Genomic DNA, 27286 nt, shown 5'->3' with positions numbered 1-27286 from the left:
CACAGCACAGCGTACCTCTCTTAAACAATAGGCACAGTCCTAAGAACTTTGCACAAAGTAACTCGTTTAAGCCTCACATCCAACCTTATGGGTTCCATTCGATGTTCACACTTGTTTTACACAAGGAAACTGAAGGGCTCAGAGGAGTTGTGTGACTTGCCCCAGGTCACCCTCTAGAAAGAGGCGGGGTCAGTGTTCAAGCCTGGACCAGTCTGCCCCCTTCCCTCTTTAACCATGGTGCTACCCTGCCTTCCCTAAAGCACAGCAGGAGAGGAGAGGAGATTCGTGGGCCAGAGAAAGCCACACAGGATGGAGGCAGAAAAATACCTGCAGGGCCCATAAAGTGTTTGATAAATTCCAGGAGAAGAATAGGAAGAAATAATGAGCATTTGTCAGAGCCTTTTATAGCATATAAGACGCTTTTGCCTGCATTCTCTCATTTGATCTTCACCACAGGCCTGGGAGGAAGGTATTATCATTGTCTACATTTTATTGGTGAAGAAAGTAAGGCTCCCACACCTCCCAGCTTGGCCAGACAGGCTGCATAGCTAGGGGTGGGCATGGATAGTGGTGCCATGAGGGGGACTTGCTTCTCATCTCCTACAGGTTGGCATAACCTCTCCTCAAATTGTCATCGACTCAAAGACTAAACCCAGGCCAAGACCCGTATGACATTTCTGAGATCTCTGTAATCACAGGGGAAAGGCCAGCAGGGGGCAGAGGCCAGATGAAATGCTACCTCCTCCAAGGAGTCTACCTGGACTTGCCCCCCTGATGAATCTCACTCTTCTATGAGCTGTCCGTCTCTTCCATTCCTCTGCACCTGAACTTATTACCTGTGCACCATCACCAAAGGTGGATGGCCAACAACTAGCCACCCTGGAAGTGGGAAAATACACTCAGAAAGGTTTGGGTGGAATGAAACCAGAGCCCCTCACCTTCTCCAGGGCCCCTCTGATGCCCCAGCTCCTTCCCTAAGCCTCCCCTGGAGAAATGCAAATTCAGGTCTAAAGAGTGCTGTGGGGCTCCTGTTCTATACCCAACCATACTTCTCAGAAGTGAACGGGGGTATCAGGAAGTGACTGCCCTGTGATCATCTGGAATGTCCTCAGTGCAGCCTGGAGTCAGCTGTGTACAGAAGTCTTACATTCTTTACTTTTTGTGCCAATTCATATGGATGGAAAAATATTGTTTCTTGCTAACCCTACAAAAATGAGAACCCAGATTTTATGTAATTGAATGTTTTTGTACTCCAGTTAATGCATACAGTAGGGTTTTACAGTCCTTGGGATTGAAAAGGGGGAGCCAGAACAGGAATGTGCCCCAACAGGATTCAGGCAGGCATTCAACAAATATATCTGGAGCCCATTGTACTAGGCTTGGAGGCCACAGCAGTGAACCAGGCAGATACTCCCTATTATCAGAAGTTGCCAGACCATCAGGGGACAGGCAAGCAAACTTGCTACCTCATAGCATGGTAGGTGCTCATAGGGAGTGGACAGAAAGATGTTGTAAAGCACAGAGAGCCACGGAAGCCCACAGGAAGCTCCTGACCCAACCAAGGGAAGAGGAGGATTCCAGGAGGAGGTGGCGCCTGGACTGCATCCTTAGAAGATACACAGGAGGCAGATGGTATAGTGGCGATTAACTCCTGAGCTGGAACTTGCCTCTGCTACTTCCAGCTGGTGAGCCCGGGCAAGTCACTGCACCACTCTGTGTCTCAGTTTCCTCATGTGTAAAATAAAGATTATAATAGTAACTTACCCTTGGGGGTTGTAAGGATTAAGTGAGTTAATATATATAAAGCACTGGGACCAGTACCTGGCAAATGGTGGCCATCTACTCCCTGGCAACTATGATTATTTTTCCTTGTCGTTGTTGTGAGGATTAAACAAGGTAACATTTGGGAAGCACTTAGCACAGAGTAGGTGTTCAATAAATTTAAACTGCTATTACTTTTGATATTAAGTAGGCATTTGCCAACACTAGCCAGGTGGGTGGGAGGGTTGAGGAGCAGAAGAATCCAAGGCAGAGACAACAGCTTATGCAAAGGCCTGGAGGTGAGGGAGAGCCTGGTGCATGTGGCGAAGTTTCGAAGTTCACTTAAACTGACACATAGCCTGGTTTCCAGGAGTGATGTAGGATGGGGCTAGAGAGGTGAAAGGCCGGGGCTAGATCTGGGGGCTTTGGGAATAATGAGCCTCCCTCCCTTCACCGACAGAGCAGCTGAGGGTGGCCAGGCTGATGAAGGCTGGCCTGGGGAAGGAGGGACAAGGCAGTGTGAGGGTGGGCTATTCTGCCTCTATCCCCTACCCTGCCCTGTGCTACTCTGCGTGGAGCTGTGGGCTGTCAATTAGGCAGCCTCAGTGCAAGAGGCTCTCTTTCCTCATGCGATACATGTCACATCCGGGAACGATCAAAACAGCTTTGCTTTGGCAAAATGTCTTGTGCTGCGTGTTTGTTCTTTGGTGTCTGAGTGTAACTCCTGTTGTTTCTGAGACACCTGTGATTTGCTGGTCCCTGACAGCCATTACCTGCTCAAAGTCTCTGCCTTTCACACAACCCACCTGGTGGTACCCCCATTCCTTTCTCTGCCATTTCCAGAGCACTAAACGCCTCTCCGGGTCACACGGGTTAAGGCTGGCACTGATCCAGACACAGCCTGCAAGGAGGGCCAATTTTAGAAATCGTCTCCACCATTTGGGAATACCTACTGTGTGCCAGGTGCTTTGAATGCCTTCTTAATCTGCCCAACCACCCCACAGTTAGGCCTTTTGAAATTTATTTAACAGCAAGGCTAAGGAACTGGCCCAAGTCTACCCAAGTGAGAAGTGTCAGAAGTAACACTGCAACACAGATCCCTCAGCGGCCACAGCCAGCACACGTCCCACCACAGCAGGCTACCTCTCTCCAGATCACTTGCTCCAGGCCCACGGATTCTGAAGGGAGGGGCTTGGGGATGGCTGGGATTCAACACAGGCAGGCGGTTAACAGATGAGAGGTCAGTTTACCTGGCCCCAGAGCCCCCAGAGGTATTAGGCCCCAGGGTTGATCTCGAGCACTCACATTCTGACCAGCAACTCCTGCAGGCAGCCTGTCCCCTTTTTTTCAGATCTTGGACTCATCCTGTGGCCTCCACCTACCAGATTTCCCTTTGAGTTCATATATGTCAAGCATTCAATTTGAGTTAACTGTTGGTATTATTATTATTATTATTATTATTATTATGGGTGCTATCATAGCCTTATTTAAGGCTTGAGGACCTTTCCCTGTCCCCTCTCCCCACCTTTCCCCACTTTCTGGGACCTCTGAGAGAGCAGGAACCAAAGGAGACACAGATCCTCCATATTGTGATAAGCTCCTTGAGGGCAGAGCACTGTCTTACTCACCCTTGTTTTCCCAGAGCCTTGAACCACAGTAGGTACACAGAAAATATTTGTTGAATAATCATATCCACGGCTGCTACTACTGAACTGCACTCAGCACTTCCCTTCATGACCGCCTTTAGTTGTGATAGGAACCAGATAAAGGGGGTATTATTTTCCTCACAGATGAGGAAACAGAGGCTCTGAAAGATGTGCCAGGGACCACAGCTAAGTAGTGGAGCCAAGATTTAAAACCCAGCATTGCCTAACTCCAAGCTTGTGTTTCTTAACCTCCTCCCCCATCTTATACTCCCTGTTAATGTAATCAGTCAATGAATAATCAATCAATGAATGAATGGAGGAATCTCACATGCCTTCCACAGTCAGCTGCACCAGGCCTGACCCTCCCACAATCTCCTAGGACACTGGAGCTCTCTGCCCATCCTGTCCCCTCCCCTGATAGGCTTAGGGCAAAGCTTCTCCCAACAAGGCTTATTATTTCTCATCTTAGGAGAGAAGTCTCAGTTCAAAGGCATTTCAATTCCATTGGAGTCAAGGAACAGTTCTCACTTTGCCTCTCTGACCCCCTAATGCCCCCACCTCCTTCTCCGACTGGCGCCAATAACACAAGATAAATCTTTCCTCAGAAATATAATAGTTGTTCTTCCTCTTCCCGTTGAAGCCTCTGCCAGGTAATTAGCATACGCTGACACCTTGATAGACGAAAAGAAAGGCATGAGATAATTCCCTTTTTCTTTAACCATTATAGTATGAAGCAGCCTTTCAATTTGCCAGTTACCCAATCCAGCATTCCTGAACGCAGCCCACCGTGTGACATGTTATTCTAGTTGATCCTACCATCTCTGGTATTCATCACCAACCCCAGGTCACACTTGAGAGCGCAAATTCTCCCTCTTCACATTGACACTTTCTCTGGTGGGAGGGGTAGTATGGGGGGAGGTGGTGTTCAGTTGGTCTGGAAGTTGTGGGGATGATGTGGTCATACTTGGTTGGGCGCCCCCGGCTGGCAGTATGAGGTCTTGCAAGAGCCACATACTTTCAGGGGCACCTTCAGAATCCCTCCTCACTTCCTCTCTCCTACTGCCCAAAAGAAGCTGGCTTTTGACCAGGGCTCTGGGAATCCCTGCATTTGATACAGCAGGAGCCTCAGCTTGCAAGTGGTGGCTTTCTCTCTTCTTACCAAAACACACACATACACACACTGTCTTGAGCTCATGGGCCTTGCAGCTTGGGGTTGTGCCCAACCTCTTTAGAGGTACTCCATGGCCATACCTATGTGCTCACATATATATGATTTTCTCCTTGTCATTTTTGGGTGTGAGTGGTAGGGGAATGAATTCCTTCATGCACCTAATTCCTTCATTTTACAAATAATTTATTAAGTATCTAATATGTGCCAGGCACCATTCTAGGTATTGGAGAAAGAGAGATGAACAAGACAGGCCAGGGTCACAGCCTCATGGAGTTTATAATCCAGTTCAAGTAAGCATACAAGGAATTATTAATAAGACAGTAGAAGATATGATTTCAGATGGTGAGACATGCTTTCTAGGGAAACAGATGAGGTGACAGGGAGGGAGTGGGAGAACTACCTGAAACATGGTGGTCAGAGAGGGCCTGAGACCTGAACTAAAAAGTGGATGAAGGCTCACAAGCTGGCTAGGTATGAGGTGGGGGGAAACATTCCTAGAAGTGGAAACATGTAACCACAACTCATAAACCAGTTTGAGAACCAGTCATCCTATAGTTGGGCCCATCACTTTGGAGGACCCTAAGTGTCTCATCTTGACATAGCTCTGACTCTCTCTAGCACTATGGAGGGTGCAGCAGAGTGGGATGAGCAGCTTGCTCCTCTACTTGGTGAGGGCAGAAGTAGCTGCCTGGGTCCACCAGTCAGCCAGGCCCTCTGCAAGGCTGGGGACCAGGCCCCACACCTCTGAACAGAAACCAAAAACCAGATCAACACTGTCATCCTGCCAATGGCTGCCCAAGGAAATCTCCAGCTCCCTATTCCTCAACCTTCTTTGACTCTGGGCAGGAGGCTCAGCTGCCCCAACATTTCCCTCCCCTGTTTGCCTATCTACTCTTTCTCTTGTCTGGGACAGGTTCCTGATACCCTCATTGGGCCCAGGGGCTGGGGAGTGGGGGGTGGGGTTTTTGCTCGGTCACCCAGGATTTGTGCTCTCTGTCCCTTGCCTGAGGATCACCATGATTCTCTCATCTAGCAGGTGGAGGCGGGGAGGAGGAGGTCCACTGGTGGTCAAATCATTCATCTTATGTCCAGGGGTCCCTGCATACCACCAGATCTCCAAGCTACCCTACGGCATTTCTGCCTACAGGCCTCTCACCAAACCCCAATATTTACTCTTGCCCCCCTTTTCCTCAATCCAGGATCCAGCCAGGCCCCGCTCTGAACAGCCTCCAACAGCTCAGCCCACAATATTCTCTCCCCTCCCTGACCACCCACTGCATATATCGACTGAACTGTGCTTTCTGGCATTTGCTTCGACCTAGGCTGGCATTTGATTAGGTTCTGCCGCAGGTTCTCATCTCACTGGCCTGTCAGATCTCCCCAAATGATGGATTTTAATAATAATACTAACAGTACTACTACTATACTACTCCTACTACTACTACGAATACCAATACTAATGCTCCTTCATATATGGGAACCCACTAGACACTCATACATAGGGCTTCCATTTCTTTTATCTCTGTCTCCATAACCACCCCAGAAAGCAGAAAGTGGGGATGTAGAATCCTTCTCATTCTACAAATAAGGCAACTGAGGTTCAGATAGGCTTATATCAAAAACCTCTCAACCCAAGCTGCTTCCCCTTCCCCAACTGTGTCACAAGAACCACTGTTCATCAAGATGCCAGACCAAAAATGGGCCAACATCACTGGCTTTCACCTCATCCTTTCTCTCACAGCTGGACAGTTCCCAAACTCTACAGACACCTAAGCCTCTCTCCAGACCACACCCTGCTTTCCAGCTCAGCCACTGTGGCCCATGCGAACTGTCCATCAGCCTTCCCTGGGGAAATTACCAAGTTCCCCCATACTGCCACCACTGTTGCCCCACCCCACCCCATCCATTGTGAACACCACACCACAGTGGTCTTTCTCTGATGCATACTCATTTATTTCTTCTTCATTCAACAAATAGTTATCAAGAGCTTACGATGTGCCATGCCACAGTTCTGTATGCTGGGCAAAGCAAGAAATAAGACAAAGCCCTTGCCTTCATGGACCTTATATTCCAGCGGGGAGGTGGAGGCCAATAAGAAATAATCCAAGTCAATATATAGTATCTAGAGAGTGGTAACTGTCATGGACAGAAAAAAGCAGAGGAGGGAAATATGGAGTGCTCAGGCAGGAGAGAGGCCTTTTACTCAAAAGATGAGGTGTTGGCGGCGGGGGGGGGGGGGGGGGAAGCCCTCACTGAGCAGACATCTGAAGGAAGAAAGGAGTGACCTCACTGACACCTGGGGCTCTTCCAGGCAGATGGAACAGCAAGCACGAAATCCTCAGCTGGGACTGTGCTTGGCAAGTTCATGTTTTGAGAAAGTGCAAAGAGACCAGCAAGGCTAGAGGAGTAGGAGAAGAGGGAGAGATTTGGCAAGAGGCCACACCTTGCAGGGTTTGTAGGCCATTTAAAAAACTTTGGCTTTGACTCTGAGAATGATGTGAAGCCATTGGAGGGTTTGAGCAGAGAAGTGACACAATTTGATCTACATTTTAACGAGATCCCTCTAGCTCCTTCATGGAGAACTGATTGTAGGGGGACAAGGGGGGAATTAGGGAGACCAGTTAGGAGGCCACTGGAACAATGTGGGGAGAGACAATGATGGCTTGGACCAGGGTGGTGGCTGTGGAAGTGGTAAGAAGTGGCCAGACGCTGGATGATTTATGAAGGGAGAGATGACAATATCTGCTAATGAATTGGATGTGGAGAGCGAAAGAGAGAAGGCCAGAAAAAAAGAGAGACAGAGAGAGAGAGAGAGAGAGGAGTCCAGAATGATGCCAAGGATGACTACAGATTTGATCTTGTTGCTCCACTAATTCCCCATTGTTTTTAGGCTTGTTCAAACACCTTAACATGGATTATAAGGTTCTTCATGATCTGAACCTCCCACTCACCTCCCAATGCTGTGGTCTCATCTTCAGCAGAGTGAATAATATTACTGTTTAACAGTTATTGAATGTTTACCTTATGCCAGACCTGGGCTAAGCCCTTTATGGGTATCATTTCATTTACTGTGCACAACAATCCAATGAAATGGGCACTATTATTAACTCCTTATTAGGAATATACCCATTTTACAGAATAGGAAACTGAGGCACAGAGAGGTTAAATAACGTGACCAAGGTCATGCAGCTAGGAAACAGCAGACCAAAGATTTGAATCTAGGCATCTTATTCCAAAGCTGTCTGTTCACCATCATGAGAAACTGATATTTCATTTCTATAACCAAACATGAGCTCATTCTCTTAACCTCTGTGCCTTCCAGCAGGCAGTTCCACATGCCTAGGACATTCTCTGACCCATCTGTCACACATCCTCACCCCACCCTCCACACCTCCGTCTAGCTAAACTGCCTTCTGCAGGGAAGACAGTTAGGGTAAAGTACCCCTGCTCTGAGCTCCCACAGCTGCCTGTGCTTGCTGTGTTAGAGCTCTGCCCACCCTGCCATCAAAGAGCCTGTGTAGGGATCTGATCTTCTCTGCTACCCACAAGCTCTCTGTGCAGGCCAGAGGCCAGGTCTGCCTGTCTCACCACTGTGTTCACAAGGCAGAAAACAGTGCTTGGTACCTAGGCATTCAGCAGTTATCTGCCGAGGGGTGGATGGGACAGAGTTCAGCTAGGTCTGTGCCCCAATACTTTGCCCTCTCACAGTCCTTACACTGCTACTTACATAGTAGATAATAATAATAAAATAATAAGAATAGCATTTATTAAGTGCTTACTTTGTGCCAGGCACAGTACTAAGAACTTTACACCTGCGATCTCATTTTCATCTTCATTTTAATATTTTTTAATGTTTATTTTTGAGAGAGAGAGAGAGAGAGAGACAGAACATGAGTAGGGGAGGGGCAGAGAGAGAGGGAGACACAAAATCTGAAGCAGGCTCCAGGCTCTGAGCTGTCAGCACAGAGCCCAACACAGGACCCGAATCCACAAAACATGAGATCATGATCAGAACCAAAGTCGGATGCTTAACCGACTGAGCCACCCAGCTGCATTCTACAGATGAGGAAACTGTAGCTCTCCGAACTTAATTCCTCAGGGTCAAAATGTGGTCCTGGGATGCTAAACAAACAGTTGATGAATTGAACTGATGACACTGGTACTAACCTGTGCCTGCTTTCTCTGGATCCATAGCTCTCAGCAAAAGGCCAGGCACACAGTGGGCATGAGCTCAACCAGTGGGTGAGCAAATCTGCAGTTAAGCTTTCAGGCCAGCTAGGAAGGCTTCCTCCTCTCCCTGAGAGCTTCTGTCCCCTCATTCATCTCCCCCCTCACACCCTTAATAAAAGCCCTGGGAGTGACCGTTTGAAGGGTGTGATTTCCTCGGGAGAGCAGCAGCATTTACATAGGAACATTCAAACAGGAACAGAATACTTTCACGGGGGCATAGGCTCCAGAAGACAGCTGTGGATGCAGAGCTGTTGTTGGGCGAGGAGGGGGGTCAGAGGATGGGGAAATGATCCTTTATTTATTTCCCTCTTGGAGCCTTCACCTTTCATTAAAACAGCCTCCGGATGTAGGTGCAATCAAACATTCATTAGACAAGCAAGGTACATTAAAAAAAAAAGCCAACTAAGAACACCCGAAAGTGCGCGCGTGCGCGCGCACACGCACGCGCGCACACACACACACACACACACACACACACACACACACACACACACAGCAATAATCAATCTGCGAAAAGAAACCGGTCCTTCAGGCGAGAAAAGGAAGCCGTGTTCCTCCACACCGTGCTCCTTCGGCCGTGTGTCCACTCCTAGTGACTGTGGCTCTGTCCCTCGTTCCCAAGTGCCTGCCCCAGTCACTGAGTTGACTGCCTGGGAGCTTGACCCTGGGATCTGGCACCTGCGTGCTGCAGGGCCAGAGGAGCAGGCCACCAGTCAGCCCGCCTAACACTAGGGTGTCCTTCCAGGCCCTCCCACTCTCCGCCTCGGCACGTTTGCCCACAGGACTGAATTCAGCACACACAGGGTTCTCACTTGCATCAGTTGGCACATCCCAACTCCAGGATCAGAGGTTGGCCCTGGCGTTCGTGCCCACAAGGCAGAGGGCATTTTTGCAAAGCCCGGTGGTTGGGGGAGTGGGGCGTGGAAGGAGATTGTTCCGTGAGACGTCGGCCCTCCTCCACCCCTCAATCACGACCAGCTTCCCGGAGGAGGGGACGGCGGCGAGGAAGTGGCTCGACAGATGGGGAGTGGGAGGCCCTTCCAGCATATGGGGCCGCGTGGGCGGAAGGAGTCTGGGACGGGAGAGGGGGAGGGGACACAGGGCTGCAGAGACCGTCCCCGGAGCAGGCACGCGCGCCGGAGTTGGGGTGGGCGTGTGAATGGGCCCGAGTGGGGAGGAGGTAACCCCCCCAAAGGTGGGGGCGGAAGACTAGGGGGCGGCCTTGGTTGCACTCACCCCGGAGCCAGCGGAGGGCGCAGCTAGCCGAGCGCCTTGCACAAGGGCTCCCCCTGATGGCGCCTCACGTGTCAGACACATTTTCAATTTTCTAATCAGTTTAACAATCCTCATCTAGACCCTCATAGGAGCCAGGCGCTGGGTTGAGATCTTTGGGGGATACTACTGGGCCCATTTTTCAGCCAAGGGGACGGAGGCCCAGCGAGATCACAGACCTAGAAGTGCGTGGTAAGAGCCAGGATTCCAACCCATGCGTTCATTTACTCAACAGTTATTAAGAAGTCCCTACTATGTGCTGGTGACACTGCAGTACGCAAGACCAACAGATCCCTGGCCTCGTGGGGCTTATAGTCTGGGTGAGGAGACAGACAGCACACAAGTAAACAAATAAATGAGAAAAATAATTTCACTGCTGTGGAGGAAATAAACCAGGGTGTGGAGCTAGGCAGCAACTGTGCTCTCGGCTTCCCCCAGCCTGCCTCCCCCTCATTGCTCCCTGGGGGACTGGGATTTGTCAGCTTTGGCTTCAAGGCAGGCAGCAAAGGTGGCTCTGAGGGTGCAGCGAAGGTGGGGGAGGTGCAGCTTCCCAAGGCCACCCCCTCACATGTACCACCACCAGCACCTGCAGCCTCAGGCTTTCCCACTGTGGCCAACTGGCTGAATTATTTCCTTATCTCAACCCAATGAGTTTTTAATCTGTCTTTATACAGAAGCCTGACTGCTTGCGCGGGGATTATTACTGAGTTCTCTGCACATCGATCCTGCCTCTCCTGTCTGTTCTGACCAAGTGAGGCTCTGAGATGAAAGCAGGAGGGGTCTCTGCTCTGGAAAGATTTAGGAGAGCACCAGTGCTTGCTGTGGGCTGGGGCCTGCCGGATTTCAGGCACAGAGACTCAGGATTTCAGGAGCCCTGGCCTGCAAGGGGGTGGGGGTGGGGGCAGACAGGGTGTAGGGATAGGGGTATGAAGGGACGAAGCTCACCATTTGAGCTCAGGAGGCGGGGCTGTTCCAGCACTACCAGGTTACTGCCTGCTCAGGAAGATCCCCGTAACAAGAGGAGAAATGAAAGGAGACAGTAGAGGCCAGGATGGCCTGGGGCGGGGACAGGCAATCAGGAGGACAGGGTTCTGGTCTCAGCTCTGCTCTTTACAAGCTGTGTGCTCTTGGGCAAGTCTCTGTAAATGCTTCTGTAAAATGGAGGTGGTTCCTGAGGCTAATGAATGAGGTAGTATATGCACATGCTCTTCACACAGTTAAACACTCAATAATGTCAGCTATTGTTATTGATATCATTATCTGTAAAATGGGAGTAGGAATACTGGCTCTGCTTCCTGGGCAGATCTCTTGTGAAACTCAAATGGACAGAGGCGCCAGGCCCACGTGAGGATTATTGTTGATCACGGCTAGCTCACCAACGCTAATAAAGGTGTGAGGAGGCGTGAGGCAGACGCACTTAATCAGTCCCTCCCACACTGGGTCAGTGACAGACACAGTCTGACAGCAGTTTAGACATGCAGCCTACATACACCCTGCCCTGCCTTCACACCTGGCCTGATAGCAGGGAACGTGGGACAGAAGCTCCTACATGTGATTTTTCACCTGCCCCTGGTGCCACTGGATACTTGAGAGTGGCTTTTCAAGCACACAAATCTAAGCATCTCATTCACTGCCTTGGGACAATCTCCAAATGCACTATATGGCCCACGGTGAGTCTTCTGTTCCCACCTTGCCTCTCATCTCTTCTGCCCTCTGCACCCAAGCTCCTGGTGGCTCCTGTGGTATCCTGGGCCCCTTGTGCCTTTGCCTACACACATGCAGTTCCTTCCTCCTGGGACACTTTTCCCTTCAAAAATCTAACTCCTTGAGGACAGAGACTTGGTGTGTTGGTTCATCAAAAGTAGATGAGCCATAAATATTTGTCGAATTGAACTGAATCCACCCCCATTCTGGCTGGCTCTTTCTGGCCTCAGCTCGAACCTCATTTCTCAGGAAAGGCCTTTCCACTGCGGAGGCTGGGTGGAGCCTCTTGTTTCCCCTTCTGAAGCCTCCTGTACTTCCCCTGGGGAATATGCATGCTTGATATCCGTCTCTTTTGCAAGACTAAACTCCACAAGGTCGGGATAGCTCCCTCTTATTTACTGCTCTATCTTCAGCTACATGGTAGGTGCTCAAGATATATTTTGGATGAGTAAATAAATGAATGGATGTCACCGGGACTCCATGCCTCCTGTTTTAGAACCTCCCATTGACCTTCCTCCCTGTCTTCAGAGGAATGACTTCTGACATCTCAGGGCCAGGTCTTTGCTTTCCAACCCATCTTTTATTCCCTTCCTCCACAGCCATCCACTCCCAGGCCACGCCCTGCTAGGGCACTCCTCTGGCTGGGCCCTTTCAGGCTTGGTTGCCTATCCCTGATGAAGAGTTGTGCTTGCTCTAAGCTTCTGGAGGGCAGGCCAATCTGGGAAACCTGGGACCACCTCCTTTCCACCCTCCAAAGAACATAGCTCTGGGTGTGCAAACACCAGGAGGCCGGGCACCCCTTTCCCTCACCAGCCAGTCAGGCCTAGCAAATGCCGAGTCATTGCCAGCTGCTGCCTGTCTCTAGCTCCTCCAGCCTGTCGAGCTGCCAGGAGCAAACCCAGAAGAGGCGCCCCTGGCAGCATCTGAAGCCCTTCACACCTGAAGCCAAGGTGTTTCCTCTCCCTCTCTGCAGACTCCCACCTCTGCAAGGGTGGATAGAAGCCCTAGAACCAGGGATCAGATCCTGTCAGGGGAAGGGGACGGTACCAGTGCTGTACCATTCAGTGCCACCTTCCCACCCTACTCTCCACTGCCAAGGGCCTCTGAACACATGCTGACAACCCAGCCTCAGTTCCTCCATCGGGCCCTTTCTCTACCAAGGGGCTACCAAGGGAACATTTACAGGGCTGCGCCAAAGCTTCGGTGCCTGCAAATGCTGACTAATAATTAAGTCCCTACAAACTGCCTGTAGATAAGCATAATCCCTTGCATTTATACAGCCCTGAACACATTTCAAAGCTTTTTCACGTATATTATCTCATATGATCTCCCACAGTAATCCTATTGGGTAGTTACTGGAAGGGAAATTAATGTCCTTATTTTGTAGAGGAGAAAACCAAGACTCAGAGAGGGAAGAATCTTGTCCGAGGTCACACAGCCTGTGGGGGCCAAAACCAGGCCCCAGATACAGGTTCCTCTTAATTGTCCCCTTGCCCAGGACCCTGGAGTAGCTTATACAGCCACTCCTCTCAGCTCCTCTGCCTTGTCAGTCTCTCAACAGCAGCAGCAACAACAGTAGCTGTCAAGAACATATATACGACTTGAATTGTTTATCCCATTTAATTCCCAACACAACCTTATGATATTGGTAATATCGTTAGCCCCCATGTTACAGATGATGTAGCCGAAGCTCAGAGAATTTAAGTAACTTTCCTGGGGCCACAAAGCTTTTAACATCCATGAGCACAATGCTGGTCTGTTTGAACAATCTAAATTGAAGCCCATCCTTAAGCTCTCCCTGGCTTAACTGAGGCTCCTCAGACCCTTAACTTCCAGAATCTCCTCCCCTGGAGTCTGGGATTCTTAGGGGTCTCTCTTCTCTATGGTTCTCTGCACTCCCAGATCACTCATTTATTCAGACATTCATTTGACAAACATTCATTGAAGCTTTCCTCCATGCCTGGCATTAGCAATACCACAGTGGGCAGTATCCCAATCTCCTGCTCTGCAGGAGCTAGCTCAGGCTCAAGAAGTCTGGGAAGGCTTCCTGGAGGAAAGGGAAACCAAAATGAATCTTGAAAGATGAGTAGCTGTCAGGCAGCAGAGAAAGAAGGAAGGATGCTTCAAGCAGAAAGAGCCGAGGGCAAGAGAGAGTAGCACCTGTTCAGGGACCCCGTAGGTGAGACAGTTTGGCTGGAGGAGAGAGGAAAAATGAGGCTCGTACAGTGTTGAGAGGGGCATGTGGCAGGGCAGTGATCCGGTCAGAACTATGTTAAGGATGCTGTGGAGGCCATGTGGAGGATGGGTCTGGCACTGGGAATGTGGTCCACTCTTGTGCAAGATCTTTCCCAGTCACCTTTTGTCCTAGACCCTTGGAGCCAGCCCTGCAGGCTGTGGGAATATGGGAGGGCAGGCTTCTAGGGCACCCTTGGCTGCGCTTGGGGGAGACTTTGGAGGCCAGGGTAGGGGGATGGTTTGTGGATAGGGTAAGACGTGAGAGCCAAAGCTTCTCCACGGTGGTCCCCAAGGAGTACCCAGCTGAGAGCAAATAGAAGGGAGGGCATTTTAGACAATGGGAACAGCATTTGCAAAGGCCCAGGTGCAAAGAAAACAAGACCAACTGTGGAGCTAGAGTACTTCAACATGGCTAGGGGCTGGGCTGGGTGGGGTCACTACAGTGCAATACGAGAGAACTCAGGCCTTAATGGATAAGAGTCCAGAGGCCCTGCAGATGGTATACCTAGGTTCAAATCCCACCTCCTACTAGTTATGTGTGTCTGTGGGCAAATTACTTAATTTCTCTGTTTTTCTCATTTGTAAAATGGGATTGAGGATTATACAAAAGAACACACAAAGCACTTAGCATATAATAAATGCTCAATAAACACAACTTGTATTATGATCACTATCATTAATATTATTATTATTAACAGTTCCACAGTGGGAAATCTAAAGTGGAATACCACTTTGTAAGGAAGGAATCTCATTTTAAAAAGTAAAAACAAGCTGCAACGTGTGCTTATCTATAATCTCCACATTCACAGATATGTGTGAAATTTCATCTGCAACTGTTTTCTCAGGGTGTCATCGCATTCCAAATCAAATGACGATGTTGGATGCTGGATGCCCTCACAGGAACGATAGGGGCAGTACAGCATCTGGCAGCAGGTTCTAGGCTGGGAGCAGGTGCACAAGAGAGGAGGGGGCCTCTCTCAGTCACGGGGACAGGGGTGGGAACAAGTCCCATAGTTCTCAGCCAAGATGGTTGGAGCATTTTAGGGATTGGGAGTGGCTCTACCCTCCCCAGTTAAGAAAGGAGAATCAGCCAAGTTTTTCTGGAGTGAATGCAGTGAGCAAAGAGCTTGGGACACAGCCTCTGCCTCCACAAGTTTACAATCTTCTGGGTTATAAATTAATCCCTTAGAATCTGAATTGTTTCAACACGAGGATTAAGATTTTCAGGTGTTAGGGGCACCTGGGTGGCTCAGTCAGTTAAGCATCCAACTACTGATCTCAGCTCAGGTCATGATCTCATGGTTCATGGGATCCAGCCCCATGTTGGGCTCTTCACAGACAGCATGGAACCTGCTTGGGATCCTCTCCCTCGGCCCTTCCCCACTCGTGCTCGCTTGCTCTCTCTCCCAAAATAAATAAGTAAACTTAAAAAAGAAAAGAGTTTCAGGTGTTAACCATGAGACACACAGCTCCAACAATGGTGGAACAGGCAAGCCAGGATGGAGAAGGCTGTGCTCCAGAGTCCTACCTGCTTGGAGTCCCACCTCCAATCACGTAACTGGGAGCCTTAGACAAACTGAGTTTTGGTTTTCTTGCTATACAGCTGGACCTACCTCAAGGGTTGTATAAGGCTCAGTGAAATAATGTATGTAGAGTGCTTGACACAGAGCCTGGTATGTGATTGGGGCTCAAAAACTAGTAGTGTTCATTGCTGATAGGATGTCCGTCCCCTTCTGAAAAACTTGATGGCCATTCTCACAAGTCCATACGGGGAAGTGAGAGTCAAGGGCTTCCTCCCTGGGAATGACAAATGTCTTGATCCGACTGCTATCCCTTTAGGCAATGGCAGGTGGGGGGCTAGGCCCAGAAAGACCACTGTGCCCATGAGGGGATGGGGCAGAGTGAGGTCTGCATCGGAGTGCTGGTATATGGTCTTGGTAGAGACAGGGAAAAAGACCAGTCATTTTCTGGGCCTTCTGAAATTCAGAAACATGAAGTTTTAAAAAACAGCACATACACAAAGAAATGGTTTTTTTGCAGCTGTTTTGGTATTTGGGGAGTAATTTACCAACTTCAAGTTCAACTTAATGAATCTGGGGGTAGGCAGCTTCCATGGGATTTCTGCTTCCTAGTAATCTGCGGTTGCCCAGACGGCAAAGAGGGCCGAGCCAGTGGTCGGTGGGGAGCATTAACAGTAACACGTTGTATATTTGTCATCAGAATGGAGCCCCCGGGCACAGGGGTAGTACCCATGGCTGCTCAATGGTGTATTTGTCATGTGGCCACTGACACAATCAATTGACCCCCTTACACACCGGTGTTTATTAGCCATTGTATAAATATTTCACCCCTCCCCGGCTGACACATAATCTCTTCTTTGCTGCCTCTGACAAATGAACATTTCTCTGTAGACTCTTAAATGAGTATGTGTCACAGCTATGTCACTGATTAATTTTTTTTACCACCACGAACAACGATGCATAGAAATGTAACTTATATTCATTTCCCGGCTTGAGCCCAGCTGTCTAAAAAATTCCACCAGCAGCTACAACTGACAGACAGCTATCCCAGCACTTGGGCGTGCCGACATGTGGTTGTGTGAGTGCCAGCTTGTTAATTACGGGCTTTTTCTTCCGGCCTGGCTGCCGAGTAACCAGCCACAAGGACCTTAATCACCGTTGGGGCTGGGAAGGGCCTGTTTCAGAAGGCTCCAGGGGCTGGCTCCCCAACCCAGCCTAACCACACATATTTTTTTCCTCCAAACGTTGGCCACCTTTTCCTCTTGGCCTTGGTTTGGGAGCACCTCTGAAGGCACCCTGCTAACACTCTTTGCCACCTTAGACTCTTTACTCACTAATCTATTAGATCCTGAGGGTGAGGACTGGGTCTTCTTTGCTAAGAACAAGTGGATGCTCCAGAACTATTTGCTGACAGTAAAGCAGCTAAGGTGCAATTGTTGACCAATGTAACAGCCAATTGTTCATTTCATCTTTTCAGTGAATGTTCTTGGAGCGCCTACTATGCAGGCCTATCAATCTGGGGCCAGAGGAAAAAGTGACCATTGTTTGGAGAAATGAGTATGTGGTTAGACTGGGGTGGGAAGCCACCCCCTGGAGCCCTCCAAAGTTGGCCCTTCCTGGGCCCAATAGTAACTAAGTTCCCTGTGGCTCGTTCCTTGGCAGCTAGGCCAAAATGAAGTTTAGGTTCTAGTGGTGGAGAACTAGAGGTTCTTGGGGTACACGCACTATTTGTACCCTGGTTTGTAGCTGAGGAAACTAAAGAACAATTCTTGCCATTAGAGTTCGGTTAAGAACTTGTGTCATCTTGCCCCAGACCCTGCAAACCCTTTTCTATCATCTGCCCTGACCCTATTTTCCTTCTGGGCTGCCTCAGTTTCTCCTCCACTACAGCTCCCCTCCCCTCCCTTCCTTTCTTCTCCTTCACATTTGTCTCTTCCTGGCAGATTCTCGAGTCACCTTGGGCTTCAGAGCCGACTCAGCATCCCTGCCCCCACCCCGACCCTGTCCATCTGCTGCTTCCCCCTCCCCACCCAGCTACCCACTGGCATAGGACTGAGCCTTCAGCAGGTGTCTAGGCTGCCCCTACGCCACCCCCTACCTCCATGCACCTGTGTCCCATACACCTATGTCCCTTCCCTGATGTCATATAACCACTGGCTGGGAGCCAAGTGCATGACACCTGGGGACACTTCCAGTATATTAACTAGTTCACACCATCTCTGCCATTGCCCACAAGGCTCTCAAGAGACTGACCCAAGAAATAGAGAACCTTCCCCCTGCACATTCAGGGAACTGATACTCCCTAATGCCATGTTCAGGGAGTCCACCTGAATCAGTTAAAACCACTGATGTGGTGAGACAGAGAGCATGGAATGGGAGTCTGTCTGCATCCCAGTTCCTCTGCTTACCCACTCTGTGTCCTTGGGAAAGTCGCTCATTTTCTCCTTGTCTCGTGCACTGGGGATGCCAGGAGCTACTTCACAGGACTGCTGGGAAGGTAAAAAGAGATCACGTGGAATAGCACCCAGCATGGTACCTGGCACATCGTAGGTATACAGTAAATGGTAGTGTCTTTCTTTCTAAAGAAAGAACTTTCAAGACTCTGTCCCATCTTGACCAGAATCTCCCAGTGAGAGAAGAAAAGCTGGCTGAACCTGTCTCCCGAGACACATGCATGATATCTCCACCCATGTCAAACCTAGGACGTGGCCCTCTGAGACCCCATGTACCAGGCAGCACTGCCCTCTCCTTCCCTCCTGGCCTGAGTGGTGTGGGAGGAGGGGCAGCTCTACAGGAAATAGATAAAACTGCTAGGGGTGGGTCTGCCCAGAAAATCTGCTCTCACCTTCAATAAGCATCATCCACAATGACAGCCACATATGAACATTCAGTACATGCAGCACTGAATAAAGTACATGTTTATGTGCATTATCTCATTGAAAAGATACAAAAACCCTCTGAGTTAGGTATGACTGACCTCATTCTACTGGTGAAGAAATTGAGATCCAAAGAGCTTAAGGAAACTACCAAAGGTCACGCAGAACCAGGACTTAATTGAACTTGGGTCTGTCTCCTTCCCAATTACGGGCTCTTAACTACCACCATATGTTACCTCCCCCAAACCTCCTTCCCCACTACACTTACCAAGCTCCTAGGGCATGCTCCAGGGAGCAGGCAGCACCTGCTCTATGATGTCATCCAGGGCTTGTGCTATGACGTCAAGGACCCAGTGTGCCTGCCCAGCCCCACCTGTGGGGACTTAGTGGCATTAAGGTCAGAGAAAAGAGAAGCCTAGACGACACAGAGCTGGGTTGGGACCAGCTGGGGAGGGGGCTGATGCAAGAAAGGGCCCACACAACTAGCTTCAGTTGGAGGCTTGGCTGTGCCATCCCCCATACATTTCCTTGTTCGAAATGGAGCGTGGAGCCCCGGAAATCAGGACAAAAGCACCACCCACAGCTCTGGTCTCGATGACTCAGATTCCACCTCCCACAGCCTCCTCCTGTGTGTGTTTCTGAATGTGTGTGTACCCGAGCATGTGCCCTGCCAGTGCGTGAGGCTGTCAGCTGTGCACGCGTGTATGCACATGCATGCACAAGGATGAGTCCCCATGTGCGCATGCCAGAACTCTGCCCATCTGCATACCTGTCTTAAAGCCCAAGCCCTCAGAATACGATGACCAGCAAGGTCAATGATAATCACATTGTTAATAGCCAATGCACTTCCTATGTTCTTCAAAGGTACTGTGCTAAGCACTTTACGTGTAGTATTGAGTGGAATCTTTACAACAACCTTATGAGGTGAATACTATCATTATTCCCATTCTGCTGCTGATGAAACTGAGGCTCAGAGAAGTTTAGCTGTTTTTCCAAGGCCACACAGCCAGGAAATGGTGTAATTTTCAGAGGCCAAAGTCTGTGCACAATAAGATGTGGTTCCCTCCCTGCCCTCTCTAGAGAGTTTGGAGAGAAGACTCCAAGTGTCCAGCCAGGGTCCCTGAAGGAAAGGGGACCAGAAGCCAGAGTTTTGGAAGAGAAAGGGGGGTAAATATCAGATAGATTCCTGAGCAGGAGGGGGGCAGGGCAGCTGTCTTTCAGAACAGGTGTCAGAGAAGCTGTGACAGCCACTTAGAACCACAGTGGCAAGCCTCCTTTACATGGCGATTTGCATATATTTGCATGTATTTGCATCACCAAATCTGTGGAAACGGCCTTAATGGTCCCTGCCTCAGAAGACTGGCAGAAGCTGAGAGGGTGGGAGTGACAGGGAGGGCCTGGGGAATTCAGGAAGGGAACGGAGGCAAGAGGCAGTGCTGTGGAGGCGCTGGGCACGACTCAATTCGTAGAGGAAATTGAGAAGATGCTCTCCCGTGTGCCCCGGGAAGCCTCCGCGCCCTGAGTCCATCATCCCCTGGAGGATTCGGAGGGTGGGGAGAGCAGAGGAGGGTTTGAAACCTGGGTCGGTGGGCAGAGCTCGGGAGGACGGCCGAGGCTCATATCTGGGTCGGGACCCTCAACCCCGGGTCCTGGGAAGGCTGGCCAGAGGAGAGGGGAGGGCCTTGCTCTGCGAATCTCCACTGGGGGGCCGCCCACTCGGTCACCCGAGCTCAGTGACTCGGTGTTGGGGAGCCATCTAGTGGACATGCTCGGGAAAGCGCCCCCTTCCTGCCCATTCTGGCGCAGCCCCCTCCTCTGGTTGCCTGCACAAAACGTGTTTCTGCTTTGCCAGCTCTGAGAAAAGGCGTGGTACTGAAGTAAGGAAGCTGAAGGCACTCCGCGGCAGAAAGGTTGCATCTCTGCTGTTTTTCCTCTGGGCCCCATTTACTCATGTTTCATATTTTGCCTGTGAATAAGCCGAAGAAGCTATGTTCCCACTTCAAGGGGTGGGGGAAGCAAGAAAGTTAATCTTTCTCTGAGTTTTGTCCTAGGTCCCAAACACCTGATAACATCTAAGAAGAGCCAGATCCCAAACATGTTCCAGGACATTACCTTCAAACAAACCTCAGCTGATGCTGGCATCAATACCCCTACCTTCTTCAGTAACTTATGAAATAACACCTATTGTTCACCTGACACCCGCCTTTGATTGGACCCTACCATGGACTCCTGAAGAAACACATACCCTAGATCTTTTTTCAGTATAACCCCCTATGGCCCCAAGCAACGACAAAACTCATTCCTATCTCCTTTCCAAGACTCCTAGACACTCTGTCTGCTATTTTCCTCACTCATGCTATTCAGCAAACTCTGTTTTCACTTTCTCTGGCTCACGTTTGACTTCTATCCTGCGTGAAGCCAAAGATCCTCTTGACTGATCCTGTTGGACTCTCCCCTAGATCCTCGGATGCAGCCTTCCTGCATCAGTGCAACCTGGTCCTGTGGCCCACGTCTGAGTGGGATTTCGATTCTTCTGGAGGATCACCCTCAGGGAGCTTCCCACAGGGCTCAGGCCAGGCTAAGATGGGCTAATACAGCTGAGAGGCTAAGAGCTTAGGCCTTAAAGTCAGAAAAACATGGCTGTGCCAGTTGCCAACAGAGTGACTTTGTCAAATGAACCTCCTAGTCAGTTACCTCATCTGTAAAATGGGGGGTAACAGTATTTACTTATGAGAATGAAAGAAGACAATCTATGCCACGAGTTTATTAGTAGGGTCAAGACTAGACAAAATCAAATGCCTGGAACCCAAAATTTAAAGGATTTGGGACTTGTATGACACTGAGATCTTCTTAAAATTTGTGTCCTAAGCTCCTCGTTCTTTTTGCTCTAGTCTCGGCCCTGACTATTAGCACATTGTGGGGCACACGAGGAGCATCTCATGCGCAGGAGCTATTGTTGATGTTGTTATCATATTGTTACTGCTGTGAGGATGCTAAGGTATTGGGAAGGCAGCACCCTACCCCCAAGGCCCAGGAGGAAGTAGCACCCCATCTCCCTGCTGGCCTGGTTCAACAAGAGTGTGAAGTGAAATTGGAGGCCAGAGGGGTGAGGGACCACTTCCCAATAGTCAGGAATAGAGAGGAAGTCACAGGCAGATAGGAGTGGAGGGGGATATTGGGTCATAAAGCTTGTGTGGCTTCTCAGAGTTCCTGTGATCACCCAATGACAAGGAAGGGACCCACAGATGGTCAGTGTGATATGGTGGTGAGAGTCTGAGGTGGACTGATGTCATATTATGGCCCTCTGAGGGGTGACACCAAAAGACAGTGGTCAGGGGAAGTACTATCCAGTGCGCAAAAAACTCTGAGCAGTACATTTGGTTATCAGCTTCATGTAGAAGAAGACGTGGTCTGAGATGTGGATATTCCCTGACTCATGGGAAGTTGTGAATCGCTTGGCTCATTGGTCAGGAGCCTAGAAAGAACAAAACCAAGATCACTGAGAAAGAGGGCTATGGAAAGACAGATGGACAGACTTTTGGAAGTGGGCACCAAGCGTGCAAACTTCTGGGTCTCAAACACCCTGCAGAGCAGGAGAATAGGAATGAGATAGGAAAGGAGATAGAAATGCCAGGTGGCTGTCAACAAAGCAGACACAATGATTCATGAGGTGAGTGAATCTTTTCCTGTCCACCTCAAATGTCTGCACAATAGCTTTTGATTAGAATGGTCATGGTGCCAGGAATGGGGGTCATGTATGGGTCCAACAGCATGGGCTCCCCTCACTAAGGCTGAGCTCGTCCTACCACTCTGAGGGCTCAACCTGCCTACAACAAGCCCCATGCTGAACACCTAGTGTGGTTCTCTTCCTCAGCAGACCAGCCTAGTCCCTGGTGGCACATGGCTTGCACTGAATCCCTTCCTTCTACCCTGGAGGGGACAGTTATTTGTCCTTACTAGAACCAGTGTGTGCTTGGGGTTTGAGTTTGTCTTCCTTGTCCACAGTGCTTCTATAAGGAAGGTACAATAATGAGGTCACCTAAGACTTAAACATCATCAGCTCTTACATTTAGATTTTGATCCATTTTGCATTAATTTTTGCATATGCTATGAGGTAATGAGATGGTGGTAAATTCAACAGATACATTGGTCTTACTAAGTTGTACCTCATCACCCAGAAGCAGTGGGCCTGGCAGAACAGTGGAGCAGCCTGTGGAATGCTCAGAAGTTGCTGGCAGAAACATGACACGTGTGGGTTTGGGCCCAGAACTTCTGGACATGGCATTTGTTTGATAGCACTTTGTCCCCTATACCTGGAAATTACAGGTCCCATAATCAATGTGGAAGTGCAAGTGGCCCATCTCACTCTCAGATCTGCACAGTTTTTGCTTCTTGTTCCCAAAACTTTAGGCTCTGCTTGTTAAGGGTCCTAGTTCCCATGCAGTGGCAACTGTACCAGGGAACAGAGTAACATTCATACTAAACTGGAAGCTGTGACTGCTCTTTATGCCAGGGGACCAACAGCAAAAAAAGGACATTCATTGCTGGATTGGTCAAGCCATTGATCCTGATTGCCAGGAGGAATAAGAGCAGTAGATAGAATACATATCGATGCAATAAGGGCAGGGAAGGCTGTGTCTGAACCCTGCCAGGAGTTTCACTGGACATCTCTTAGAAACTCCCACCCAGTTGTAATTGACGATGGACAACTTCAACAGTGACAATCCCCAAAGGGAAGGCAACCAAGGGATCAGTGCTCCCAAGGATGAAAGCCCATATAATCTCATCTGGCAAGTAGTTTAGATCTGCAGAGGGTTAACTGAGGATAAGAGAAGGAGGGAGACAAGATCAGTTATGGAATCAGGACCAGCTACAGTAGTGGGGACTAAGGCTTGCTTCATTAACCCTCCTGTCTTTATCTTCCTTGGGATCACAGCTAGCATTACCTTGAAGGGGCTTTGTTTACAGTGGACTGTACCTCCCTTTCTGCAGAAAAAGTAATGACAGCTTTGTTCTCTTGGACAAAACCGGAGGCCCCAAGTTGTAGTAGGGAAATCAGATATAATGCAAGGGCGTGAATGGATCTCAGTGGCACGAGGGCTGGACCATATTGAGATGGAAACCTTTCTTCTCGAATGACTTGACTACCTCCCTACTCTCTCTGACATTGCCCCCCACCTTCAGGCTTAGACGAAAGGCCACACTTCATTGTGGTTTCTGAATGCCACCAAGGGTTGGTTGACAGAACCCAGAAGCTTGCTGTGAACCTTGCCCCATGGGGATAGGTTGTGGGTAGAAGCTATGGGCTACTGCAAGGTGTGCTTCCTCCTTACAGCCTTCTAGAGGAGTCCCACCGCATGCTGAGTGCACACACTCTGGCCAAGCAAACTGCAGTGTCTTTCTGTGGCCCATGTGAAGCAAGTCAAGACAGTAAGGCATTGCACCACCTTGCTTTGTGTCTTCTGTGCACATATTTCCCTCTTCCTCATCCTTAGCCCCCTGGGCTTTCACTTGAATCCTGGCCACAAGCTCTGCTTCTAGAGGGCCTAAGACAAGAGGGTTCGGAGATTTGTCTCCCTCTATGTGCCCCACACCAGGGTCAGTCCCAGAGCCTGAGTCTGACCAGTCCAGCACAGCTGCTGAAACCAAAGAAATAGAGACTCTATGGGGGGCAGGAACTGACCAACTATTTTTTTCCAGATGGGGGCAAAGGGGTGGACATCTGAGAGATAAGGGAGGAGAGGGTGGGCAAGAGCAGCAAGGAGGGATAGGAGGGCAGAGGGTAGAAAGTCAAGTCCTAGTGAAGGTGGTCCCCTGTAAATGGATCTATGTAGGGAGTTTTCTGAGGAGGAGTGGCTGGATCCAGCAGGACAAGGGAGAACAATATTCCCTCCCTGCACTGAGTGGACACACGCATCCATGCAGGGCTGGGAGTGAGTTTCTCTGAGCCCCCTCAGACCTCCATATTCCTGAATGGGGGCAGTGTCTCAGCTGATCTGGAAAAACAGTAAAAAATCAGGAGTGAGTGCTGGTGCTGGGGCCAGGAGGAGGCAGAAACAGGTGAAAGGTAGAAGTTCAGGTAGAAGGTCCAGAACAGCACACAATAATCACTCCCTTTTCTAGTGCAAGGAGGCCAAGAGGGGCTAGACTGGGGCCAAGGGGCACCCCCTCTTGGCCTAGGTCTTCACCCTCTGACTACTTCAAATCCTCCAATTTATAAACACTGCAGGCCCATGACACAATCCCATCTCCAGAGTACAGCCTCACATTCCATTGGAGCTCTGTGCCCCAAGAGGAACCAGCCCAGTGGCATTCGGGTGGCTTTCTGGGAAGCAGGGCAGGAGGAAGTCAGGTCAAGACTGAGAAAAAAGACTGAATGTCCCTCATGTCACCCCTGTACCCTAGCCTTCATCCACCACCTTGCCTTTCTTTAGATGTGTGGGGATGGGAATGCAAGCTGGTGCAGCCACTCTGGAAAACAGTAAGGAAGTTCCTCAAAAAACTAAAAATAGAACTACCCTACAACCCAGCAATTGCTCTACTAGGTATTTATCCAAGGTATACAGGTGTGCTGTTTCGAAGGGACACATGCACCCCCATGTTTATAGCAGCACTATCAACAATAGCCAAAGTATGGAAAGAGCCCAAATGTCCATCGATGGATGAATGGATAAAGAAGATGTGGTATATATACACAATGGAGTATGACTCGGCAATCAAAAAGAATGAAATCTTGCCTTTTGCAACTACATGGATGGAACTGGAGGGTATTATGCTAAGTGAAATTAGTCAGTCAGAGAAAGACAAAAATCATATGACTTCACTCATATGAGGACTTTAAGAGACAAAACAGATGAACCTAAGGGAAGGGAAACAAAAATAATATAAAAACAGGGAGGGGGACAAAACAGAAGAGACTCATAAATATGGAGAACAAACTGAGGGTCACTGGAGGGGTTGTGGGAGGGGGGATGGGCTAAATGGGCAAGGGGCACTAAGGAATCTACTCCTGAAATCACTGTTGCACTATATGCTAACTAATTTGGATGTAAATTTTAAAAAATAAAAAATTAAATTAAAAAAAAAAAGATGTGTGGGGAGTGCACCAGCCTGGGGGCAGAAATCTTGGTATAAAACTGTGGTCTGCTCGTTCCTGGGGTCATCCCAGTCATTCTACTTCCAGGCAAAGGCAGAAAGAGGGGCAGAGTAGATGAGGAAACTGAGGCCCAGACAGTTGGCTCTGCTTGCCTGGGATACACAAATGGGACTGGAGGGGCCCATCTATGATAGAGTGTGTGGATATTTTTCTAAGATGGAGTCTATGACTGTCAAATTCTCATAAAAGTTTAAGATTTGCCTGTGCTGTCCAGTATGGTAGCCACTAGCTACATGTGGCTATTTAAGTATACATTAAAAATAAAATAAAAATAAAATTAAATTAAATTAAGTTAAAAAAAAATAAACTAATTCAGCTCTTCTAGCTCACCTTTCAAAGCCACAAATTCAATGTCTTAATGACCATATGTAGCTAGCGGCTACCATGTTGGACAGCATAGATACAGAACATGTGCATCTGTAAGTAAGTTCTGTTGGACAGTGCTGCCTACGAACTAAACATTGTTTTCACTTTATTGAGGTATAACTGATAAGTAAATTGCATGAATTTAAAGTATACAACTTGATGATTTGACTTATATGTATATTGTGAAACAATTACCACAACGAAGTTAGTTAACACATCAATCACCTCACAGAGTTACCAGTCTGTGTGTGTGTGTGGTGAGAACATTTAAGATCTACTCTCTTACAAATTCCAAGTATATAATACAGTAATGTTAACTACAGTCACCATGCTGAACATTAGATTCCTTTCCATTAATCTTGCACAGGTAAACTGAGACCTAAAGTGGAGGTAGTCTGCCCAAGGCCCCAAGGGGAGTCAGTGGTAGTGGCAAGAATCATAAATGCCCTTCATAAAATATAAAACTGCATAAAAATATCTTCTTATACATACAGCTTAGTGTTCCACAACAGCCTGGGATGGAAGGAGACAGGGCGCTAGTTGGGGCTCTAGATGGGGGGAAGGGAGGTAAGCTGTGTTTGTTCCTCCCACCCCACTCCCAGGGCTGCCCCAGCCCTTCAGGATAAAGGAGGCTTAGAGTTCTGGAAATACTTCCCCTCCCCCATGATGACCTCATCCTCACAAAAATGTGAGAAGGGCAATGGGAGGGGTTTCATGGAGGGAAGCTAAAGGAGGGGATTGTGGGTGGGGAAGATGGCACAGTCCCCAAGCCAAAGAAATTAGGGGGTGGGGAGAGCTGTGCTGATCCTAACCATGCTCCATGCAGCCATCTTCCTAAAATCCAAGTCTGAACCTATAACCCCATACTTGTACTCTTCTTGGAACGGACACCAAATCCCAACCAAGGACAAGGGTCTATATGGCCTGGCCCCTAGGCCCCTCAATCTCAGCTGGCCCCAAACTCCCATCTCTTTGCTCTGTCTCTATTACTAGATTTGCTCCCACCTCAGGACTTTTGCTCTTGTGGTTCCTTGGCCTAGGATACTCCCCCTCCCACCCCCAAGGAACTCCTACCCATCTTTCTGATCTCAGCCTAAGCACAGCTTCTGGGAGAAGCTTTCCCAGAACCCCCAGGCCAGGTCAGCTTCCTCTGTTATATATTCTTATACTGCTTCCCTTTGGAACACTTGTTTTGGCTTGTAATTACTCTACACATTTATTTGGGGGTTCTTTGGTAAATGTCTCATTCCCCTAGCAGACCAAGCTCTCCATAGTCTGTTTTTGCTTATTGTTATATCTCTAAACCATTGAGCAGTGGTTGCCCCGGAAGAGGTGCTCAATAAAAATAT

The 27286-nt window shown here is 49.1% G+C and overlaps 1 long non-coding RNA gene across 1 annotated transcript in view; it reads right to left on the bottom strand.

Moving 5' to 3' along the window:
- Positions 1-25495, bottom strand: part of LOC125934903 (uncharacterized) — a 63336-nt gene extending 37841 nt beyond the window's left edge. The window contains exon 1 of the long non-coding RNA XR_007461565.1: positions 17948-25495. This is a non-coding gene — a long non-coding RNA (uncharacterized LOC125934903). The remainder of the gene's footprint in view (positions 1-17947) is intronic.
- Positions 25496-27286: the final 1791 nt, after the last annotated feature.

This window comes from Panthera uncia, assembly GCF_023721935.1.
Source record: "Panthera uncia isolate 11264 chromosome A1 unlocalized genomic scaffold, Puncia_PCG_1.0 HiC_scaffold_17, whole genome shotgun sequence".
Lineage (NCBI taxonomy): Eukaryota > Metazoa > Chordata > Mammalia > Carnivora > Felidae > Panthera > Panthera uncia.
Note: the sequence above shows the minus strand (reverse complement) of the source record. Positions and strands in the feature narration are given on the sequence as shown.